General features: G+C 40.9%; 2 long non-coding RNA genes across 2 annotated transcripts; one reads left to right on the forward strand and one right to left on the reverse strand.

Moving 5' to 3' along the window:
- Window positions 1-992: 992 nt before the first annotated feature.
- On the reverse strand, window positions 993-2192 carry LOC115062578. Its single transcript, XR_003842514.1, has 3 exons — window positions 2033-2192; window positions 1796-1939; window positions 993-1288 (listed from the first exon to the last, which is right to left on the reverse strand). It is a non-coding gene; the product is annotated as an uncharacterized LOC115062578 (long non-coding RNA).
- Window positions 2193-2580: 388 nt separating this feature from the next.
- Window positions 2581-5787, forward strand: LOC115062614. Its single transcript, XR_003842566.1, has 3 exons — window positions 2581-2665; window positions 3514-3588; window positions 4486-5787. It is a non-coding gene; the product is annotated as an uncharacterized LOC115062614 (long non-coding RNA).
- The last annotated feature ends 5140 nt before the right edge of the window (window positions 5788-10927 follow it).

A 10927-nucleotide genomic window follows, 5' to 3' on the forward strand; every position in this document is an offset into this window, starting at 1 on the left:
AATATATCCTATATCATATTATAAAATATATATCGTATATTATACATTCGCTCAGCTTTAATCCTCTAGATAACTTTGCCTAATACTCTAAATGTAACACTATTAATTTTTTTATAGAAAATATTAAGGAATCTATGTTGCATGTTAGTTTCTTTTTTTTAAATATTTATTTATTATTATATCTAAGTACACTGTTGTCTTCAGACACACCAGAAGAGGGAGTCAGATCCCTTTACAGATGGTGGTGAGCCAACATGTGTTTGCTGGGATTTGAACTCTGGACCTCTGGAAGCAGTCAGTGCTATTAACCACTGAGCCATCTCTCCAGCCCGCATGTTATTTTCTACTACCCTGCTTCAAGCTCTGGGTAGACCACACTACCATCCACTGTCCTAGTTCCCTTGGATCTATGGATGAAAGACACACACACACACACACACACACACACACACACACACATTAGCTTATTTTTAATATGCTTTTTAGCTCAATGGCCAGGCACTTCTAAGCCACCTGAGGCTAATGTGCCCTTACCTTTACTCCCAGCTCAACATCTCTAAGTCTTCCCTTAACTTAGTTGCCTGGTTACCTTCTCCTTGCTCAGCACCCTAAATCTGCCCTCTGCTTAGTTGTGTTCCTAATCTCCCACCTGCTACCCCAGGCCCAGTAGGTCACTCCACTCAAGATCTCACATGACTGGTAGCTCTCCCTCTGAAGCACGGTAAATTTTCTTTCCTCCTCCTGTGCGTCCTAGTCTGTCTTCGGGAATCTGGAAGTCCTGTCTCTTCTGCCCACCCATTGGTCAGTACCATCTTTATTGATCAATCAAGAACCAATTGGGGAACAGGACCTTCAGCATTCATAATCAGATTCCCAATCAAAGCATTAGAACCACCCCCTACGAACCTACAAACAAATCATTAGAATTATTTTTGCTGCAATGAAGGCCATGACCGAAAGCAAGCTTGGGAGGAAAGAGTTTATTTGGCTTACATATCCCAGATCACATCTTAAAGGGAAATCAGGGCAGGAGCTCAAGGCAGGAACCTGGAAGCAGAAACTCACGGAGGCCATTGAGGAATGCTGTTCACTGGATTGTTCATGGATGGCTAAGTCTGCTTTCTTATCCCACCCAGCACCACCTGCCCAGGGGTGGCACCACCTACAGTGGGCTGGGAACTCCCATGTCAATCAGTAATCAAGAAAAATGTCCCCATAGGCTTGTCCACAGTCCAATCTGATGGAGGCACTTTTTCAATGGAGAGTCCTTCTTTCCAGATGACCCTAGCTTGTGTTGGAGAAAAAAAAAAAAAAAAAAAAAACAGCATAAGAACTAATTTGTGAATTTAGCAAGATTTCAGAGCTTAAAGGTGGTGGAATCTCAAATCAAATAATGCTTGCTAGACATGGTGCTGAATGGCTGTAATCTCAGGACTTGGGAGATAGAGACAGGAAGATGAGAAACGCAAGATCATCTTTGCCTATATAACAAGTTCAATGCCAACCTGATCTACCTGCGTCCTGGATTTTAATTTTTTAACTAATTAATTGTAAATAAATGTACAATAGTATATTATTAAGAAATTACTAATAGTATTACAATTTTAAAGAAGCATGATTATAGTTCCAACTTCTTATAAGGCAGGAGGATAATTTGAAGACAAGAGATCACGGTGAGTCCCAGAATCAAAAATAAAATACTTAGGAACAAGTTTGATAGTGAATGTGCGAGACTTCGGGTTTACAGTCCTTTCTGTCCTAACTCTGGTCTTTGACTGTCTGACAAAATACAAACCTTAAGGAACAAATCTGTTACATTTCTCAAGATTTGTCCGGGTGCTGCTTCCTGGGACTAAACAACTTCAGGGGTTAGGAAGCATAGACCGATCACACTTCAGAGTTCTTGAAGATGATGTCATAGGGGGTGAGAGGGGCGCCCCTGAAAGTCCGAGAGAAAGAGCGTCATTTACAAACTCATTTAGAAATGAAGCAAGAAGGAACATGAGCCAAGAAAGGCATGTTGGCCACTCACCTTGTCAGCCATGGTGAGGAGGGTGACAAACTGCGGGAAGGTTCGGGGGTGGGGGGAGGGTGGTGGTGGTCCCAGGGTGGTGTGTGAAAGCAGAAGACCTGCGGGTTGTTCATGGAGCATGACCCCTATTCTACAGGACAGGATTCAGTGATCTGTTTGCTTGCCCCCACTCTCTGAGTCACTCTCTGGCCAGGGTATTTGTCGCACCACCACGGCCCCTGGAGTCTTGCCCAGCCGGCTTAGAGCCAAAACTCCTCTGGCCTCGTGGTGACTGACTGCAAATTTTCATGAAAGCCTCCAGACAAAAAAGAGGGAGGTCTCTCCCAAGTCTCAGCCCAGCCATTCTGTTCTGGAGTGAATGTGAAAATTTCTGGAGTCCATGAAGCCTTGCCCCAGACAATATACCCTTAACCCACCTGGTCCGTCAGGTGAACAAGGGCAAGGCTTGGCCAAAGGACAGCACCAACCTGTTTGCTGGGAGCTAAGGGAAAAAAATTGCAACAGGTCTCAGCTTTGACCCACTTCCTCCCTGATACATTCGGCAGAATCCAGTGTCAGATGACAGGATAACGAGCTCCTTTATTCAGTGCTGCATCCAGGAGGAATTCTTACTGTCTTTTGTCTTACATATTGGTACATAACTTATTTTTATTTTTTAATTAAATTCTTCTCCTTTCGCATCCTCATTTTTTTCCTTCTTCATTTCTCCTTTATCTTTTTCTGTTCCTTTATTTCATTTTTAGCTTTTCCGTTTTTCCTTCTTATGCCTCCTTTTGAATTAGCTTGCGTTTATTAATTGTACCTTTAATAATATTTAACATTTAAGTTTATCTCCTTGATTTTTTTGCCCCTTCCTTTTCTATTGCTATTGGTAGTTTGGTTAGTGTTTCTAATCATTGTTGTTACCTCATTTGTTTTCCCATCCCTGTGAAGAACTAGGGATAAACCTCACAGTGCAAGAATCCCTAGGAAGGCCTTCATGTAAAAGTAGATGAATTATATAATGTAACAGATTAAAATATAATAAAAGCTTTGAGAGGGAACGTTTAGAGCTGGGAGTGGGGTGAGGATGGGAAGGTTTGTTATAAAAAAAATAGAAAAAAATTTTAAAAATCCAACTGAAGAATTTAAAGTAAATAAAATTAGGCAAAAGCAAGAAAAAAATGAGTAAGAGGTTAAAAAAAAGAGCTAAGAGCTTCTCAGGCCACAAGCCAGTCAGAACTTTAGGAAAAGCAGTTAACAGTAAATGGCTTCTGAGAGAAGCTCTGAAATGTAAAACGCAGAGAAAAAAAATACGTTAAAGCTCTTCTGTGCTGTAATTGGAATAGAATTTCTGGGGGTATTTACTAGAAAGCTGCAATAACAACTTGTGTGTCTGTTCTTTAGATGTTTTTGTTGTTGGGCCAACCAAGAGAGTCGCTGGTTTATAGGATGTCTGCATATTGCATATTCCTTTAATGACTCTGCTCTGTTACTTACAGACAGCTCGCTGAGGTCGATGACTTTGTCTGTTTGGCTGATCACTGTGACCCCAGTGTTTGCACAGCTAATACCAGGTATGTGTCAATACAGATTGACTTAACACGGGGTGTGGGCTGATTGGGTCACGCTTTTCAGCTCCTGCAATAGAGGTAGCACTGACTTTTTTTTTTTTCGAGACAGGGTTTCTCTGTGTAGCCCTGGCTGTCCTGGAACTCACTCTGTAGACCAGGCTGGCCTCGAACTCAGAAATCCACCTGCCTCTGCCTCCCAAGTGCTGAGATTAAAGGCATTAGATCTTGTTACAGATGCTTGTGAGCCACCATGTGGTTGCTGGGATTTGAACTCCGGACCTTCGGAAGAGCAGTCGGGTGCTCTTACCCACTGAGCCATCTCACCAGCCCCAGCACTGACTTTTATTGTTGCAAAATGCATTCATTCCTGCAGTCCTCCTGCACCTAGGTAGCTCCTTACCATGCTTATACTTCTGTGGTGTTTCTTTCAAGAGGCATGTAATGTGGTTCACCTTTCAAGCTTAAATTTTGCATCCCATGCTATTGCATTTTTATTTAATATTGCATACTTAGTATTTATGTAATACTAGAGTAATTTTTATCTCATTTTCATGTTAACTTTTAAAAACTTAACAGAATTGTACCTATAATCTGTAGACTACCCGAACCTGTTTGAGAAAAACCAAGGATTCATGATATAATCTAGTCTCCCTTTTAGCTCACTGTATTATGATTCTTTCATTTTACAAGTCAAACAGTTAATATTTAAGCCACGTTTACAATACAAAGAACACAAAGGTAAACTGCCTTTAAGGACATTGACTTGTGGGGTAGAGATATAGCTCTGTGCTAGAGTATTTGCCTATGGAGTGAAAAAGCCCAGATTTTGATTCTTAGCACAGGAACAAAAGGAAGGAGAAGGAAGGAAGGTAATGGTTAATCTTCTTTGTTGATTGACAGGATACAAAAACACCCAGGAGACACCCTCCTGGCCATGCCTGCACAGATATTTCCAGAGAAGTTTAACTGAGGAAGGAAGACATCCCGAATGCAAGTGGCACCCTTCCCCCAGGCTAGTGTCTGAATGAAAAAGGAAACAGAGAAAGACAGCTGAACACCAGCATTCATCTCTGGCTGCTCCCTGGTCCACCCAGAGGAAGCAGCTTTCTTTTCCTGCCACCATGCCTTCCCCATCCCGATGGATAGTGTCCTTCTCAAATTGTAAACCAGTTCTTCCAGTCAGTATGTTGTCATAGCAACAAGAAAACCAAGTAGAACTGACAGGTTGTCACAAGACACACAGGAAAGGACAATGTTAGGAGATGGAATAGAGAATGGGCTAAGTAGAACAGCTTGTAAGAATTCAGGATTATGGGGCTCCCCGGCCCCCCAACAAACAACACTCAAGTTTTTTCTCACAGCATGGTTATGACGCTCTAAGATAAAAATGTATCCATATACAAATGAGAACTAACTCTTATTAAGTGGTAAGAGGAGTTTTAACCATATTCGAGAACCTCAAGATACAGCTAGGGAATGAACTGACCCATGAACATTAGGATTGGTTATCTTGAAGTCATAGAAACACACACACACACACACACACACATCACAAAAATATAGGAAACGAAAACAAGTCATTTTCTGTAGCAGAAAGTCCAACTAAAGGAAGTTTTTCCAAAGAGCAGAGTACCAAGGACCTTGAGCTCTTTCTAAGTTAGGGGAGCTAAAGTCACTTCTGTGGGTTTACTTAAAAAGATAAGTCCCCTGGAATAACTTGGTTTATATTTTGAGAAAGATGGGAACATTTTGCTACAGACTAAAGGGCCATTTAAAAATGCTTCAGGTCCTTTAAAGGATGTTAAAGGGAGACTTGGAGAAACAAGATAATTGCTTGCAGAGATCAAGTGTCAGCGTGGTAATGTTGCTAACAGAAGAAAGAAGGAAAATATGATTGTATGTTTTTAGTGGGGAAAAAAAAAAAGAGTTGGCACTATGCCAGGTTCAGGAAAGAACAAGCAAATGCCAAAAGGAGTTTCAAAATCACTCGCTATAGAAGGCTGGAAGCAAGTGGCTAAAGCATAATTTAGGGTTAAATCTCACCATTATTGAGTTACTACCACATGGCTCAAATCTTAGAAAACTAAATCAGTTCGATAATGAAGGAAGTGTGTTGTCTGTGGAAGTTTGGCCTTGCTGATGTAGGGGCTGTAATGCCTGGTGATGATAGCTCTATGTATTTGACAACTCGATAAAATTTGAAACGCGACTAAAAAAAAAAAGAAAATGCATCAGTGATGCACAGTACTAATATTTGTTTAATCAAAGAGTTTAAATGCAAACACAGATCTCTAAGAAGTTTCTAGAACACACACTCCTTTGCAAAACATGGAAAAGACCACAAAACTAAACATTGCAGCCATATGTATTTCAGCCTAACTAAAGATGGCTACATTTGAAAAGGGCAGTGTAGCAGACAGTGTGGTTTGTATTAAAACGAAGGCAATGAAAGAAGTCAAGAACTTGCTGCTAGATGCATAAAATAACCCTGAGGACTTGCAAACTGGTACCTAATACAACTTTTCTCTTTTATTCTTTTCTCATATATTAGATCTTGAACCCTGTTTGCCTTCCCTCCACTCTGTTCAGTCCTCCCACACCTCCTCTAGATCCACTTCTCCCCAATTTTCCTTTAAAAAAAAAAAGCAGGCTTCCTAGGGATATCAACCAAATATCACATAAGTGATACAACTTTTTAAACATCTGGAGAAACAATGTATTTATCTGATTGTATAGCACAACACGTGCAGTGTAGGGCTTTACAGAGGACCATACTACAGAAGGCTGTCGCCATCAAGGTAAAAGGTAGGTATGTATTGAACATCTTTTGCTCTTTTCTAATACTGACTTTAAAAAAAAAGGCAAGCTCTTTCTAAGTGATCCTAGCTGTCCTGGAACTAGCTAGGCAGACCAGACTGCTCCAAGTTTACAAAGGGCTGCCTGACTCTGCTTCCCGAGTGCTGGGATTAAAGGTGTATGTACCATCACAACCTGCCCTTGCTGCCATTTAAAAAAATATATAGATTTTGGGTTTTCAGAGATCTTTCAGGTTCACAGCAAAATGAACCAAAAAGTACAGCTGCCGTCTACTTCCTTCTCTGTGATCACCCACTGAATGATTGTATAGCTACACTGAGCCTACACTGAAACACCGTTGTCACCCAATGCCCCTAGTTTCGCAGTCACTGTTTATTCTGGATGCTCTAAGTTTTGACAAATGTACAATGGAATGTAGTATCATAGTAGACAGATGATTCCATTGCCCTAAATGACCTCTGGACAGTCTAGTCATCCATTCCTTCTTCTTACCCCACTTTATCGTGTATTGTAAAAAATGATTTATAAGAAAGAGAACAGCTTCCTCCAAATAATATGGTATAGTTAAAGATGCCTGTCTAGTAGACGAGGAAATAACTATGTGAACTGTTGTTAGACAAATATCTAAGAATTTAGCTAAAGGAATTCCTGGAGCTTAATGACTGGCCAGTGTAGCTGAATGCAGGAGCACACATGCCTGTGCATACATATATGCACAAACACTTAAATATGCACATACACACACTGTACACCCAAAGAGAATACATGGAGAATTTTTTTATTATTAGATATTTTTCTTTATTTACATTTCAAATGTTATCCCCTTTCCTCATTTTCCCTCTGAAACCCCCCCTATCCCATCTCCCCTCCCCCTGCTCACTAACCTACCCACTCCCACTTCCCTGTTCTGGCATTCCCCTACACTGGGGCATTGAGCCTTCAGAAGGCCTAGGGCCTCTCCTCTCACTGATGTCCCACAAGGCCATCCTCTGCTACATATGTGGCTGGAGCCATGGGTCCCTCCAAGTGTACTCTTTGGTTGGTGGTTTAGTTTCTGGGAGCTCTGGGGGTACTGGTTGGTTCATATTGTTGTTCCTCTTACGGGGCTGCAAACCCCTTTAGCCTCTTGGGTCCTTTCTCTAGATCCTCCATTGGCGACCCTGTGCTCAGTCACATGGAGAATTTGTAAAGTAAGACTGGATCCACATCTGAGGGTGAGAGAGTTGGGCTGGAGATATGGCTCAGTGGTTAAGAGCACTGGCTGCTCTCGAAAGAGGACCCAAGTGCAACTCCCAGCACCCACATAGCAGCTCACAAGTGTGTGCAACCCCAGGGATTCTGAAGCCTTCTGGCCTTTAAAAAGACACTTTGTGCATAGATGGAGGCAAAGCTCCATGCACATAAAATAAAATAAGGAACGAAAGAAGTGAGGGGGGTGCCAGCAGAGAGAAGTAAGGGGGTGATATTTCCTAAAAGAAGTGACCTAACAGCCACAATGGTATAAGGACATTACAGATGCTTAGTCGTCATGGAAATGCCCCCCAAAACCACACTGAGTGCCAGCATCTACTTACCAAAGGACAAGCTGAAAATAGTTGAAAGAGCTGGGGGTGATGATGGCGCCTTTCATCCCAGCACTTGGGAGGCAGATGCAGGTAGATCTCCACGACTTCTAGACCAATTTGATCTATATAGTGAGATTCACAACAGCTAGGGTTACATTCCTTCTCTCAAAAGGCAAAATGAAAACAGGAAAAAAAAGAATCCAAATGAAACAAAACCTCATGGCAGTGATATACCGTGACTGTCACTTTTATACATTGCTAATGGGGGTATCAATTAGGATGAACATGCTGAAAACCTGTTTGGCAGGGTTTATTAAAGCCGCAGATGTATCTATCTGGGGCCCATGTTCATATTACAAGAATAATGTTTTTAATCCATCAAAAAAGCATGCAGAAGAATGTTCCAAAAATATTCAAAGCAGTCATATTCATGGCAAAACAAAAAATGAAAACAACCCAAGTATATACCAAAGTAGCCTAGAAGCTGAGGATATCCCTTGGTACTAATGACACCTGCTAGTACTCGTAGGTGGCAGGGCCTTGAGTTTCATTCTTAGGGATATAGAACATAAGGCAAGAGAATCAAAAGGGTCAGGGTATATTCATGCGATGAAATATGCTGTAAACAATAATGAGGAATGGACATGCGCCAGGCTCCGTGCAATAAAGTACATGGATCTCACTGACAAAGAGTTTAGCAGGAGAGCTCAAGCAGATATTCCCACCTCTGCATCCCCGCCCCCCTCCCATGTTCTTCTGTCATCTCTAAATTACTTCTTATGCACAATACAATGCTAGTGCCACGTAAATGGTCACTACTCCATATTGTCTGGAGACAATTGTAAGGTGGTCTGTATGTGTTCAGCACTACGTGATGTTTCAAGATAATTTCAATACTTGGTTGAACTGTTAGGTCTGTATATGGTTATATTAAGAGCAAAGAGACTTATTTTGTCTATCTATCTATCTATCTATCTATCTATCTATCTATCTATCCATCCATCCATCCACCATCCAGCCATCCTCTATTCTGCCATTTATAAGAACAAACATATCATCGGTGAATGGAAGGATGCTTACAGAGAGCAAGAGTCCTCTGGGAAAGGGTGTGACAGAGTCTCCGGGGTGCTGGGATGTTCTACATCTTGCTTTAGTAGGGAGTTACACATACACAAGTGGGTACACATAAAAAACACATTCAGATACACAGTTGTGATTTATGAGCTGTGTGTGTGTGTGTGTGTGTGTGTGTTTGCTTCAATAAAAATAAGGAGCAAAGTCCATCTTTCTGATTAATACAGTAAAATGTATATTTCTATGGTAATTGATTCCAAGTTAGGTTAAAAATAAATAAAGAAGTATTGAGCATCAGTCTCATCAGAGAGAGCCCGCAGACTTTGCAAAATGAGGAACTGACACGGTAAAATTATACTCTACTCAGAGCATTTGTGCTACAGATGCTTCAATGGAACATTTGGGGGGGGGATAATTAATAACTTTATACACTGGATACTCTGTCTCTTACAAAATACTTGCTTCTGATGGCTTTAAATTTGTGAGTCAGAACCCAAAGGCCGAGTGTTTGGAATTATTCCCCCCTCCCACCCAACACCCTTACTGACAGAAAACCCTTTGATGCTTATGAAGGGTTTCCGTCGGATTTTATGTTTTTCCAGATTCTAAAATACAAGTTGTATAAATAGATGACACACACTTCAGGCCCTCCGATGAATTCAGAGGTTCCCTCAGATTTCCCTGTGGGGCCAGTTCTCCACCTTCCTCATGCTCAGCTCTCTTCATCTGCAGTGTTACACAGATCAGGCATTCGGACTTGACACACTAGGCGGGCAGTCGGAATGTTTACGTCCAACTTTGACTTGTCTGTGGTTGCAGTGTTTCTAGGTGGGGTTTGGTTATGGTACATCCCACAGGGCTATAATTAATGAACTTTTAGAAACTGAAATTTTTTATAAGATTTATTTATTATTATACATAAGTACACTGTAGCTGTCTTCAGACACTCCAGAAGAGGGAGTCAGATCTTGTTAAGGATGGTTGTGAGCCACCATGTGTTTGTTGGGATTTGAACTCAGGACCTTTGGAAAAGCAGTCAGTGCTCTTACCCACTGAGCCATCTCACCAGCCCCCATTTCAGTTTAGAAACTGAATTGCACTGAAGTTGGGAGAAAGATGTGTTGGGGAGGCCGCAGGGCAGTTAGGAGAGAAAGAAAGAGATGATTAAAATACAATGTATACTATTTAAAATTTTAGCCAGGCATGATTAAAATACAATGTATACTATATAAAATTTTAGCCAGGCGGTGGCACATGCCTTTAATCCTAGCACTTGGGAGGCAGAGGCAGGCAGATTTCTGAGTTCGAGGTCAGCCTGGTCTACAGAGTGAGTTCCAGGACAGCCAGGACTACACAGAAAAACCCTGTCTTGAAAAAAACAAAAACAAAAGCAAAATTAAAAATTTAAAGAATAAAAAATATTAGATAAATTTTAAGTAAAAATTATGTTTAAAGTAAAAATATTCTACAAACTTTATTACATGCAAATGTATTAAAATTAAAACATGCAAATAAATAAAAATATCACATACCCAAATCCAGCAGACCCAAAGTATCTACAAGTGAATGAACTTCTTTCTGATGTTGTTTTGGTTTTTGTTTTGTTTTGTTTTGTTTTTGTTTTTCGAGACAGGGTTTCTCTGTATAGCCCTGGCTGTCCTAGAGCTCACTCTGTAGACCAGGCTGGCCTCAAACTCAGAAATCTGCATGCCTCTGCCTCCCAAGTGCTGGGATTAAAGGCGTGTGCCACCACCACCTGGCTGTTGTTTTGGTTTTTAGCTATGGGATTTATCTGTCCTAGAATTCACTCCATCTACCAAGCTGGAGTAGAATATATATATATATATATATATATATATATATATATATATATATATATATATATA

Source organism: Mus pahari, chromosome 19 (genome assembly GCF_900095145.1).
Source record: "Mus pahari chromosome 19, PAHARI_EIJ_v1.1, whole genome shotgun sequence".
Lineage (NCBI taxonomy): Eukaryota > Metazoa > Chordata > Mammalia > Rodentia > Muridae > Mus > Mus pahari.